Consider the following 13,993-nt stretch of genomic DNA (forward strand, 5'->3'; position numbering starts at 1 on the left):
CAACCTCATAAAAAGACTTTAACATTATTAATGTTGTTGTGCGTATTTGTGGCAGTACCTACTACAACAATGGCGTTTCCTATAAAAACAAATTCTCGAAAATGGAAATCGAAGAAACTGAACAAAATTTGAAAGTAGAAGTCGAATTAAAATTAAAATAATTTTGAATGTGGTATTCAAAATAAGTGTGTGTGTATATGGACCATAATATACACGCGTTGCGAATATGTATTGTTCATCTATGTTATGAGCATACGTTGGCTAATGCAACAACCTAAAATATACAATGTTTGTACCTGTCATCCATCAGGTTAATGTTTTATATAAATTTTGCAGTATGTGTCACCCAAAATAGCAAACCATAACCAGATTTTTATGATACATAATGCTTATATGAAACTAAGACATATCGCAACATTTATTTTTAGGTATAAAAATAAATTTATTGAAGGAATTGATATATGCCAGTAAAATGGTGTATTTTTAATTTCTTTCAATAAAAACAATATTGATATTATATAAAAATGAATTATAAAACTCTAAGCGGTGGATCACTCGGCTCATGGGTCGATGAAGAACGCAGCAAACTGTGCGTCATCGTGTGAACTGCAGGACACATGAACATCGACATTTTGAACGCATATCGCAGTCCATGCTGTTATGTACTTTAATTAATTTTATAGTGCTGCTTGGACTACATATGGTTGAGGGTTGTAAGACTATGCTAATTAAGTTGTTTATAAATTTTTTATAAGCATATGGTATATTATTGGATTAAATAATGATTTTATTCATAATATTAAAAAAGAAATGAAAAACATTATCTCACATTTGAATGTGAAAAACGAAGAGAAATATTTTCTTTTTCAATCAAATAATACTGAGAAATGTCTAGCATAAAAAATTGAAATATTTTTCATCTAGAATTGTCTCTTATTAATGATTCGGAAAAAGAAAAATCTTGGTTTTGTTATTATTCTTCGTTGGTTCGTTAAATGGATAAAAAATAACTTTGCTTACAAGAACTATTGGAACTATTTATAACGAATTTAATTGATTGCTTTATCATTTATATATAAAGAATTTATGGCAAAATATAGTTATATATACAACCTCAACTCATATGGGACTACCCCCTGAATTTAAGCATATTAATTAGGGGAGGAAAAGAAACTAACAAGGATTTTCTTAGTAGCGGCGAGCGAAAAGAAAACAGTTCAGCACTAAGTCACTTTGTCTATATGGCAAATGTGAGATGCAGTGTATGGAGCGTCAATATTCTAGTATGAGAAATTAATGATTTAAGTCCTTCTTAAATGAGGCCATTTACCCATAGAGGGTGCCAGGCCCGTATAACGTTAATGATTACTAGATGATGTTTCCAAAGAGTCGTGTTGCTTGATAGTGCAGCACTAAGTGGGTGGTAAACTCCATCTAAAACTAAATATAACCATGAGACCGATAGTAAACAAGTACCGTGAGGGAAAGTTGAAAAGAACTCTGAATAGAGAGTTAAACAGTACGTGAAACTGCTTAGAGGTTAAGCCCGATGAACCTGAATATCCGTTATGGAAAATTCATCATTAAAATTGTAATATTTAAATAATATTATTAAGAATAATGTGCATTTTTTCCATATAAGGACATTGTAATCTATTAGCATATCCCAAATTTATCATAAAATATAACTTATAGTTTATTCCAATTAAATTGCTTGCATTTTAACACAGAATAAATGTTATTAATTTGATAAAGTGCTGATAGATTTATATTATTACAGAGCGTTAATTTTTCGGAATTATATAATGGCATAATTATCATTGATTTTTGTGTTTATTATATGCTCTTGTATGATTAACAATGCGAAAGATTCAGGATACCTTCGGGACCCGTCTTGAAACACGGACCAAGGAGTCTAACATATGTGCAAGTTATTGGGATGTAAACCTAATAGCGTAATTAACTTGACTAATAATGGGATTAGTTTTTTAGCTATTTATAGCTAATTAACACAATCCCGGGGCGTTCTATATAGTTATGTATAATGTATATTTATATTATTTATGCCTCTAACTGGAACGTACCTTGAGCATATATGCTGTGACCCGAAAGATGGTGAACTATACTTGATCAGGTTGAAGTCAGGGGAAACCCTGATGGAAGACCGAAACAGTTCTGACGTGCAAATCGATTGTCAGAATTGAGTATAGGGGCGAAAGACCAATCGAACCATCTAGTAGCTGGTTCCTTCCGAAGTTTCCCTCAGGATAGCTGGTGCATTTTAATATTATATAAAATAATCTTATCTGGTAAAGCGAATGATTAGAGGCCTTAGGGTCGAAACGATCTTAACCTATTCTCAAACTTTAAATGGGTAAGAACCTTAACTTTCTTGATATGAAGTTCAAGGTTATGATATAATGTGCCCAGTGGGCCACTTTTGGTAAGCAGAACTGGCGCTGTGGGATGAACCAAACGTAATGTTACAGTGCCCAAATTAACAACTCATGCAGATACCATGAAAGGCGTTGGTTGCTTAAAACAGCAGGACGGTGATCATGGAAGTCGAAATCCGCTAAGGAGTGTGTAACAACTCACCTGCCGAAGCAACTAGCCCTTAAAATGGATGGCGCTTAAGTTGTATACCTATACATTACCGCTAAAGTAGATGATTTATATTACTTGTGATATAAATTTTGAAACTTTAGTGAGTAGGAAAGGTACAATGGTATGCGTAGAAGTGTTTGGCGTAAGCCTGCATGGAGCTGCCATTGGTACAGATCTTGGTGGTAGTAGCAAATAATCGAATGAGACCTTGGAGGACTGAAGTGGAGAAGGGTTTCGTGTGAACAGTGGTTGATCACGAGTTAGTCGGTCCTAAGTTCAAGGCGAAAGCCGAAAATTTTCAAGTAAAACAAAAATGCCTAACTATATAAACAAAGCAAATATAATACACTTGAATAATTTTGAACGAAAGGGAATACGGTTCCAATTCCGTAACCTGTTGAGTATCCGTTTGTTATTAAATATGGGCCTCGTGCTCATCCTGGCAACAGGAACGACCATAAAGAAGCCGTCGAGAGATATCGGAAGAGTTTTCTTTTCTGTTTTATAGCCGTACTACCATGGAAGTCTTTCGCAGAGAGCTTACTTACTTGATTAAATGGAACGTGTATCATTTCCTAGCCATTATACGGATATATTTATTATATCTTATGGTATTGGGTTTTGATGCAAGCTTCTTGATCAAAGTATCACGAGTTTGTTATATAATCGCAAACAAATTCTTTAATAAAACGATGCATTTATGTATTTTTGATTTGAAAATTTGGTATAACTCCAATTACTCAGGTATGATCCAATTCAAGGACATTGCCAGGTAGGGAGTTTGACTGGGGCGGTACATCTCTCAAATAATAACGGAGGTGTCCCAAGGCCAGCTCAGTGCGGACAGAAACCACACATAGAGCAAAAGGGCAAATGCTGACTTGATCTCGGTGTTCAGTACACACAGGGACAGCAAAAGCTCGGCCTATCGATCCTTTTGGTTTAAAGAGTTTTTAACAAGAGGTGTCAGAAAAGTTACCATAGGGATAACTGGCTTGTGGCGGCCAAGCGTTCATAGCGACGTCGCTTTTTGATCCTTCGATGTCGGCTCTTCCTATCATTGTGAAGCAAAATTCACCAAGCGTTGGATTGTTCACCCATGCAAGGGAACGTGAGCTGGGTTTAGACCGTCGTGAGACAGGTTAGTTTTACCCTACTAATGACAAAACGTTGTTGCGACAGCATTCCTGCGTAGTACGAGAGGAACCGCAGGTACGGACCAATGGCACAATACTTGTTCGAGCGAACAGTGGTATGACGCTACGTCCGTTGGATTATGCCTGAACGCCTCTAAGGTCGTATCCGTGCTGGACTGCAATGATAAATAAGGGGCAATTTGCATTGTATGGCTTCTAAACCATTTAAAGTTTATAATTTATTTTATAAACGACAATGGATGTGATGCCAATGTAATTTGTAACATAGTAAATTAGGAGGATCTTCGATCACCTGATGCCGCGCTAGTTACATATAAAAGCATTATTTAATACAATGACAAAGCCTAGAATCAATTGTAAACGACTTTTGTAACAGGCAAGGTGTTGTAAGTGGTTGAGCAGCTGCCATACTGCGATCCACTGAAGCTTATCCTTTGCTTGATGATTCGATAAATAAATGATTTTTCCTGTAGCCAAACAAACACCTCGTCATCAATTTAGTGACGCATATGATATTGTCCCTATCATATAATTTTTGATATAAAGACTTTAAAGAATTCTATCAAGTTGCCAAATACCTCGTCATCAATTTAGTGACGCATATGATATTGTCCCTATCGTATAATTTTTGATATAAAGACTTTAAAGAATTCTATCACGTTGCCAAATACCTCGTCATCAATTTAGTTTTTTTTTTTTTTTGTGTATCTGTTTTATTTATTTAAAATCTGTCCTAATGGACAATAATTAAATTTTATGTGGGGGAACATTGACATACGGGGAGTACTTAGAATGTACTTGGGTAGGGGTTACAAATTTACATTAATGTTGCGTGAGGTCAAGCGGGTGCGTTCTCTGCAGACGTCTTGTGGATTGGCTGTTGTCTAACAGATTGATGGCCAGGTGGTTGGGGTGATTCTCCAGTCTTCTGGCGTATCTCTCACTGAGTCGGTAGATCTCATCTTCCACCCAGGGAATTCCGAGCTCCTCGTGGATGGCAGTATTCTCGTGATAGGGATGGGCGTTGGAGACTATTCTCAAGCATCGGTTCTGGAATTGCTGGATCTTTCTTCTGTGTGAAGCACTTGTGGTGCCCCACAGCTGGATTCCATAAGTCCATATTGGCTTGAGAATAGTCTTGTAGCAGCTTCGTTTTGTCCCTCAGCTTGGAACTTTTCCCAACAAGCCAGTGGAGTTGCTTAAGGCGTATGTTGGCCTGGCTACGCTTCCTATCAATGTGAGGGCCCCATGTCAGCCTTCTATCCAGTGTAAGCCCTAGGTATTTGGAGGTGCTGGTAGTGGGGATCGTGTCGCCGTCAAGAGTGACCGGAGGGCATTCTCCTCTGCGCAGGGAAAATGTTGTATGGGAGGATTTTTCGGCGTTAACCGCAATATTCCATCGTTTTAGCCATGGATTCAAAGCATCCAGTTGCCTCTGGATGATGGCTGAAGCTCCATCTGGATTAGTAGCGGTGGCGAGGAACGCGGTGTCGTCGGCATAGGTGGCTATTGTGAGGTGACGGGAGGGTATTATAGGAAGGTCTGCTGTGAAGAGGGTGTAGAGGATGGGACCAAGGACGCTGCCTTGAGGTACTCCGGCTCTTATGGGCCTTGGCGTGCTGGATGAGGATCCGCAACGCACTTGGAATTCTCTTCCTTCGGTGTAAGATTTGAGTAGAGCGTAGTGGGAACTGGGAAGGTGGGACTTAAGTTTGTGGAGGAGACCGGAATGCCACACTCTGTCAAACGCCTGCTTGACATCGAGGAAGACGGCCGAACAGTATCTTTTCTTCTCGAATGCATCGAGGATTCTTGATACGAGCCGGTGGCATTGTTCGGGTGTTCCATGAGATCGCCTGAATCCAAACTGGTGATCCGGGATCAATCCAGCCTCGTCCAGTACTGGCAACACTCTGCGCAGAAATACTCTTTCGAGTATTTTGGAGAGTATTGCCAGCAAACTAATCGGTCTATATGAGGCAAGATTGGCTTCAGGTTTTCCGGCTTTAAGGATGAGGATGACTTCTGCACGTTTCCATGATCTCGGGAAGTACCCTAGTGAGAAGCAGCTGTTGAAGATGTTAGCCAACATCTGGGAGCAAGGAGGAGGCATAATTTTGAGGGAAGTGGCGTCGATACGATCCAGTCCGGGGGATTTGCTGGCCTTTAGGGAGGCGATCTCCTGCGCAACCTCTTCAGGGGTGACGGGCTCTATCGGCAAGCTGGGTGGAGATGGACTCTCAAGGAACCTGGTGGTGGCAGCACCCTCTTCACCAGTGCATCTGTTGAATGGGGTGAATGCGTTCTGGAGGTGATCTGCGAATGCTTCTGCTCTTTCGTCATCGGAACGGCACCAAGAGCCATCCGCTTTGCGCACTGGCGACGCCTTTTTTGCAGGCCTCCTGATGTGGCGCGTGACATGCCACAGATTGTGTTGCGGGTCACCAGGTTCCAGCTCTTCAAGGAATCGATTGAATGAGTCCTGCCGTAGTGTGCAAAGCTTGACCTTAAGCTCCTTGCTGGCTCTGTTGAATAATTTTGAACGAAAGGGAATACGGTTCCAATTCCGTAACCTGTTGAGTATCCGTTTGTTATTAAATATGGGCCTCGTGCTCATCCTGGCAACAGGAACGACCATAAAGAAGCCGTCGAGAGATATCGGAAGAGTTTTCTTTTCTGTTTTATAGCCGTACTACCATGGAAGTCTTTCGCAGAGAGCTTACTTACTTGATTAAATGGAACGTGTATCATTTCCTAGCCATTATACGGATATATTTATTATATCTTATGGTATTGGGTTTTGATGCAAGCTTCTTGATCAAAGTATCACGAGTTTGTTATATAATCGCAAACAAATTCTTTAATAAAACGATGCATTTATGTATTTTTGATTTGAAAATTTGGTATAACTCCAATTACTCAGGTATGATCCAATTCAAGGACATTGCCAGGTAGGGAGTTTGACTGGGGCGGTACATCTCTCAAATAATAACGGAGGTGTCCCAAGGCCAGCTCAGTGCGGACAGAAACCACACATAGAGCAAAAGGGCAAATGCTGACTTGATCTCGGTGTTCAGTACACACAGGGACAGCAAAAGCTCGGCCTATCGATCCTTTTGGTTTAAAGAGTTTTTAACAAGAGGTGTCAGAAAAGTTACCATAGGGATAACTGGCTTGTGGCGGCCAAGCGTTCATAGCGACGTCGCTTTTTGATCCTTCGATGTCGGCTCTTCCTATCATTGTGAAGCAAAATTCACCAAGCGTTGGATTGTTCACCCATGCAAGGGAACGTGAGCTGGGTTTAGACCGTCGTGAGACAGGTTAGTTTTACCCTACTAATGACAAAACGTTGTTGCGACAGCATTCCTGCGTAGTACGAGAGGAACCGCAGGTACGGACCAATGGCACAATACTTGTTCGAGCGAACAGTGGTATGACGCTACGTCCGTTGGATTATGCCTGAACGCCTCTAAGGTCGTATCCGTGCTGGACTGCAATGATAAATAAGGGGCAATTTGCATTGTATGGCTTCTAAACCATTTAAAGTTTATAATTTATTTTATAAACGACAATGGATGTGATGCCAATGTAATTTGTAACATAGTAAATTAGGAGGATCTTCGATCACCTGATGCCGCGCTAGTTACATATAAAAGCATTATTTAATACAATGACAAAGCCTAGAATCAATTGTAAACGACTTTTGTAACAGGCAAGGTGTTGTAAGTGGTTGAGCAGCTGCCATACTGCGATCCACTGAAGCTTATCCTTTGCTTGATGATTCGATAAATAAATGATTTTTCCTGTAGCCAAACAAACACCTCGTCATCAATTTAGTGACGCATATGATATTGTCCCTATCATATAATTTTTGATATAAAGACTTTAAAGAATTCTATCAAGTTGCCAAATACCTCGTCATCAATTTAGTGACGCATATGATATTGTCCCTATCGTATAATTTTTGATATAAAGACTTTAAAGAATTCTATCACGTTGCCAAATACCTCGTCATCAATTTAGTTTTTTTTTTTTTTTGTGTATCTGTTTTATTTATTTAAAATCTGTCCTAATGGACAATAATTAAATTTTATGTGGGGGAACATTGACATACGGGGAGTACTTAGAATGTACTTGGGTAGGGGTTACAAATTTACATTAATGTTGCGTGAGGTCAAGCGGGTGCGTTCTCTGCAGACGTCTTGTGGATTGGCTGTTGTCTAACAGATTGATGGCCAGGTGGTTGGGGTGATTCTCCAGTCTTCTGGCGTATCTCTCACTGAGTCGGTAGATCTCATCTTCCACCCAGGGAATTCCGAGCTCCTCGTGGATGGCAGTATTCTCGTGATAGGGATGGGCGTTGGAGACTATTCTCAAGCATCGGTTCTGGAATTGCTGGATCTTTCTTCTGTGTGAAGCACTTGTGGTGCCCCACAGCTGGATTCCATAAGTCCATATTGGCTTGAGAATAGTCTTGTAGCAGCTTCGTTTTGTCCCTCAGCTTGGAACTTTTCCCAACAAGCCAGTGGAGTTGCTTAAGGCGTATGTTGGCCTGGGTACGCTTCCTATCAATGTGAGGGCCCCATGTCAGCCTTCTATCCAGTGTAAGCCCTAGGTATTTGGAGGTGCTGGTAGTGGGGATCGTGTCGCCGTCAAGAGTGACCGGAGGGCATTCTCCTCTGCGCAGGGAAAATGTTGTATGGGAGGATTTTTCGGCGTTAACCGCAATATTCCATCGTTTTAGCCATGGATTCAAAGCATCCAGTTGCCTCTGGATGATGGCTGAAGCTCCATCTGGATTAGTAGCGGTGGCGAGGAACGCGGTGTCGTCGGCATAGGTGGCTATTGTGAGGTGACGGGAGGGTATTATAGGAAGGTCTGCTGTGAAGAGGGTGTAGAGGATGGGACCAAGGACGCTGCCTTGAGGTACTCCGGCTCTTATGGGCCTTGGCGTGCTGGATGAGGATCCGCAACGCACTTGGAATTCTCTTCCTTCGGTGTAAGATTTGAGTAGAGCGTAGTGGGAACTGGGAAGGTGGGACTTAAGTTTGTGGAGGAGACCGGAATGCCACACTCTGTCAAACGCCTGCTTGACATCGAGGAAGACGGCCGAACAGTATCTTTTCTTCTCGAATGCATCGAGGATTCTTGATACGAGCCGGTGGCATTGTTCGGGTGTTCCATGAGATCGCCTGAATCCAAACTGGTGATCCGGGATCAATCCAGCCTCGTCCAGTACTGGCAACACTCTGCGCAGAAATACTCTTTCGAGTATTTTGGAGAGTATTGCCAGCAAACTAATCGGTCTATATGAGGCAAGATTGGCTTCAGGTTTTCCGGCTTTAAGGATGAGGATGACTTCTGCACGTTTCCATGATCTCGGGAAGTACCCTAGTGAGAAGCAGCTGTTGAAGATGTTAGCCAACATCTGGGAGCAAGGAGGAGGCATAATTTTGAGGGAAGTGGCGTCGATACGATCCAGTCCGGGGGATTTGCTGGCCTTTAGGGAGGCGATCTCCTGCGCAACCTCTTCAGGGGTGACGGGCTCTATCGGCAAGCTGGGTGGAGATGGACTCTCAAGGAACCTGGTGGTGGCAGCACGCTCTTCACCAGTGCATCTGTTGAATGGGGTGAATGCGTTCTGGAGGTGATCTGCGAATGCTTCTGCTCTTTCGTCATCGGAACGGCACCAAGAGCCATCCGCTTTGCGCACTGGCGACGCCTTTTTTGCAGGCCTCCTGATGTGGCGCGTGACATGCCACAGATTGTGTTGCGGGTCACCAGGTTCCAGCTCTTCAAGGAATCGATTGAATGAGTCCTGCCGTAGTGTGCAAAGCTTGACCTTAAGCTCCTTGCTGGCTCTGTTGAGTGCCGCTTTATCCCTTGGGTTGCGCGAGGAGAACCAAATACGTCTGAGGCGCCTCTTCTCCGCCACGAAGGCCGCAATCTCTGGAGACCAAAGGTGGAGATCTCGCTCAGGTGTTCTCGGGGTAGTTGGAGGAGGAGTGTTGGCGAACTTAGCCGCATTGTGCATTTCCTCAGTGAGTGTATTAATCGCCGCATCAATGTCTCTTGGGGAGGAAAGAGGAGGATCCAGGTCCAGGGAGGATAGCATCCAGAAGGTAAATTTGGAGGAGTCGGTATGCTTCCCGGTGAGTCTTCTGGGCAGGTCTTTTTTTAGGACTGGGATATTGAGGAGCATTCTTATTGCACTGTGGTCGGATAGCAGCTTGTTGTATGTGGTGCATGAGAGTCTGGCTTGTCCTATGCCTTTGGAGATGGCAAAATCCAAGAGGTCGGGAGACAAGGCAGGGTTAGTAGGCCAGTGGGTTGGCTCACCAGTGGAGTGGCAATTCAGTCTTCTGCTCTGCACGAACTTGTGGAGCGTTCTGCCTTTGGGGTTGATGGAGCGGGACCCCCACCAAGAGTGTTTGGCGTTAAAGTCACCGGCTGCTATGAAGCGAGGACCAAAGGACTCGAAAAGCTCTTGTAAGCGAGTCTCGGTGACTGAGTGTCTGGGGGGGAAGTAGACCGCTCCAATGGTGATGTCCCCTGAAGGCTGGAGATTCGAGCCAGGGCACACTGGGCCCATTCCTCCTGGAACGCAGGTAGCTCCGTGTACTGGATACCACTCCTGATGAGCATGGCTGCTCCTCCGCGCGCTCTGCCAGATGGATGGTTGGCGAGTAAAACATCATAGCCGCTGATGTTGTAGTGGGATCGTGGACAAAAATGGGTTTCGGATACAAGGAGTATGTCAATCGCTTCCGTTTTTATAAGGTATTCTACCTCGGCTCTGCTCCTCTGCAGGCCGTTAGCATTCCAAATGACTATGTTCAGGCTTATTTCCATGATTTGGCATTGAGGATGGAAGCAATAAGCTGCGTCATTTGGGAGAACATTTTCTCCATCATACTTTCAACCATTCCTTGAAAACGGGCAAAGATTTGTTCCAGGTTATTGGATTGCGGAGCTTCGGGTGGGGTTTGGCGGTTTTGCTGGGTACAGTTGGTCGGAGAACCAACCACTGCAAGTGGCTGCTGCTGTGTTAAAGTTGCTTAACTATGCGCTTGATGTAAACAACCAGATAACACGCACGCTCGAGTGTGCGTTAGTGTTGGTGCGAGTCCGTTAGGCACGCGAGCTGAACCAATCAGAGCGCGCGGCGATATCTCGCGACGCGGTGACCGGTATGCGAATAACGGAGGTAACGAAATACGCAAAAAGCGAAACAATTTCTTGCTTGCGGTCCGCAGGCACGTCTGCACTCGTTGAGTGTTCGATCGCGACTGATCAATTTAGTTATTTTTTTTTTTTTTTTTTTTTTTTTTTGTATCTGTTTTATTTATTTAAAATCTGTCCTAATGGACAATAATTAAATTTTATGTGGGGGAACATTGACATACGGGGAGTACTTAGAATGTACTTGGGTAGGGGTTACAAATTTACATTAATGTTGCGTGAGGTCAAGCGGGTGCGTTCTCTGCAGACGTCTTGTGGATTGGCTGTTGTCTAACAGATTGATGACCAGGTGGTTGGGGTGATTCTCCAGTCTTCTGGCGTATCTCTCACTGAGTCGGTAGATCTCATCTTCCACCCAGGGAATTCCGAGCTCCTCGTGGATGGCAGTATTCTCGTGATAGGGATGGGCGTTGGAGACTATTCTCAAGCATCGGTTCTGGAATTGCTGGATCTTTCTTCTGTGTGAAGCACTTGTGGTGCCCCACAGCTGGATTCCATAAGTCCATATTGGCTTGAGAATAGTCTTGTAGACAAGCAGCTTCGTTTTGTCCCTCAGCTTGGAACTTTTCCCAACAAGCCAGTTGAGTTGCTTAAGGCGTATGTTGGCCTGGGTACGCTTCCTATCAATGTGAGGGCCCATGTCAGCCTTCTATCCAGTGTAAGCCCTAGGTATTTGGAGGTGCTGGTAGTGGGGATCGTGTCGCCGTCAAGAGTGACCGGAGGGCATTCTCCTCTGCGCAGGGAAAATGTTGTATGGGAGGATTTTTCGGCGTTAACCGCAATATTCCATCGTTTTAGCCATGGATTCAAAGCATCCAGTTGCCTCTGGATGATGGCTGAAGCTCCATCTGGATTAGTAGCGGTGGCGAGGAACGCGGTGTCGTCGGCATAGGTGGCTATTGTGAGGTGACGGGAGGGTATTATAGGAAGGTCTGCTGTGAAGAGGGTGTAGAGGATGGGACCAAGGACGCTGCCTTGAGGTACTCCGGCTCTTATGGGCCTTGGCGTGCTGGATGAGGATCCGCAACGCACTTGGAATTCTCTTCCTTCGGTGTAAGATTTGAGTAGAGCGTAGTGGGAACTGGGAAGGTGGGACTTAAGTTTGTGGAGGAGACCGGAATGCCACACTCTGTCAAACGCCTGCTTGACATCGAGGAAGACGGTCGAACAGTATCTTTTCTTCTCGAATGCATCGAGGATTCTTGATACGAGCCGGTGGCATTGTTCGGGTGTTCCATGAGATCGCCTGAATCCAAACTGGTGATCCGGGATCAAACCAGCCTCGTCCAGTACTGGCAACACTCTGCGCAGAAATACTCTTCGAGTATTTTGGAGAGTATTGCCAGCAAACTAATCGGTCTATATGAGGCAAGATTGGCTTCAGGTTTTCCGGGTTTAAGGATGAGGATAGACTTCTGCACGTTTCCATGATCTCGGGAAGTACCCTAGTGAGAAGCAGCTGTTGAAGATGTTAGCCAACATCTGGGAGCAAGGAGGAGGCATAATTTTGAGGGAAGTGGCGTCGATACGATCCAGTCCGGGGGATTTGCTGGCCTTTAGGGAGGCGATCTCCTGCGCAACCTCTTCAGGGGTGACGGGCTCTATCGGCAAGCTGGGTGGAGATGGACTCTCAAGGACCTGGTGGTGGCAGCACGCTCTTCACCAGTGCATCTGTTGAATGGGGTGAATGCGTTCTGGAGGTGATCTGCGAATGCTTCTGCTCTTTCGTCATCGGAACGGCACCAAGAGCCATCCGTTTGCGCACTGGGCGACGCCTTTTTTGCAGGCCTCCTGATGTGGCGCGTGACATGCCACAGGTTGTGTTGCGGGTCACCAGGTTCCAGCTCTTCAAGGAATCGATTGAATGAGTCTGCCGTAGTGTGCAAAGCTTGACCTTAAGCTCCTTGCTGGCTCTGTTGAGTGCCGCTTTATCCTTGGGTTGCGCGAGGAGAACCAAGACGTCTGAGGCGCCTCTTCTCCGCCACGAAGGCCGCAATCTCTGGAGACCAAAGGTGGAGATCTCGCTCAGGTGTTCTCGGGGTAGTTGGAGGAGGAGTGTTGGCGAACTTAGCCGCATGTGGCATTTCCTCAGTGAGTGTATTAATCGCCGCATCAATGTCTCTTGGGGAGGAAAGAGGAGGATCCAGGTCCAGGGGAGGATAGCATCCAGAAGGTAAATTTGGAGGAGTCGGTATGCTTCCCGGTGAGTCTTTCTGGGCAGGTCTTTTTTTAGGACTGGGATATTGAGGAGCATTCTTATTGCACTGTGGTCGGATAGCAGCTTGTTGTATGTGGTGCATGAGAGTCTGGCTTGTCCTATGCTTTGGAGATGGCAAAATCCAAGAGGTCGGGAGACAAGGCAGGGTTAGTAGGCCAGTGGGTTGGCTCACCAGTGGAGTGGCAATTCAGTCTTCTGCTCTGCACGAACTTGTGGAGCGTTCTGCCTTTGGGGTTGATGGAGCGGGACCCCACCAAGAGTGTTTGGCGTTAAAGTCACCGGCTGCTATGAAGCGAGGACCAAAGGACTCGAAAAGCTCTTGTAAGCGAGTCTCGGTGACTGAGTGTCTGGGGGGGAAGTAGACCGCTCCAATGGTGATGTCCCCCTGAAGGCTGGAGATTCGAGCCAGGGCACACTGGGCCCATTCCTCCTGGAACGCAGGTAGCTCCGTGTACTGGATACCACTCCTGATGAGCATGGCTGCTCCTCCGCGCGCTCTGCCAGATGGATGGTTGGCGAGTAAAACATCATAGCCGCTGATGTTGTAGTGGGACGGGACAAAAATGGGTTTCGGATACAAGGAGTATGTCAATCGCTTCCGTTTTTAAGGTATTCTACCTCGGCTCTGCTCCTCTGCAGGCCGTTAGCATTCCAAATGACTATGTTCAGGCTTATTTCCATGATTTGGCATTGAGGATGGAAGCAATAAGCTGCGTCATTTGGGAGAACATTTTCTCCATCATACTTTCAACCATTCCTTGAAAACGGG

General features: G+C 44.8%; 1 non-coding gene and 1 pseudogene across 1 annotated transcript; both read left to right on the forward strand.

Moving 5' to 3' along the window:
• Window positions 1-535: 535 nt before the first annotated feature.
• LOC117149782 lies at window positions 536-714 on the forward strand. Its single transcript, XR_004460512.1, has one exon. It is a non-coding gene; the product is annotated as a 5.8S ribosomal RNA (ribosomal RNA).
• Window positions 715-1,109: 395 nt separating this feature from the next.
• Window positions 1,110-4,214, forward strand: LOC117149779 (annotated as a pseudogene).
• Window positions 4,215-13,993: the final 9,779 nt, after the last annotated feature.

This window comes from Drosophila mauritiana, unplaced genomic scaffold, assembly GCF_004382145.1.
Source record: "Drosophila mauritiana strain mau12 unplaced genomic scaffold, ASM438214v1 U_331, whole genome shotgun sequence".
Classification (NCBI taxonomy): Eukaryota; Metazoa; Arthropoda; class Insecta; order Diptera; family Drosophilidae; genus Drosophila; species Drosophila mauritiana.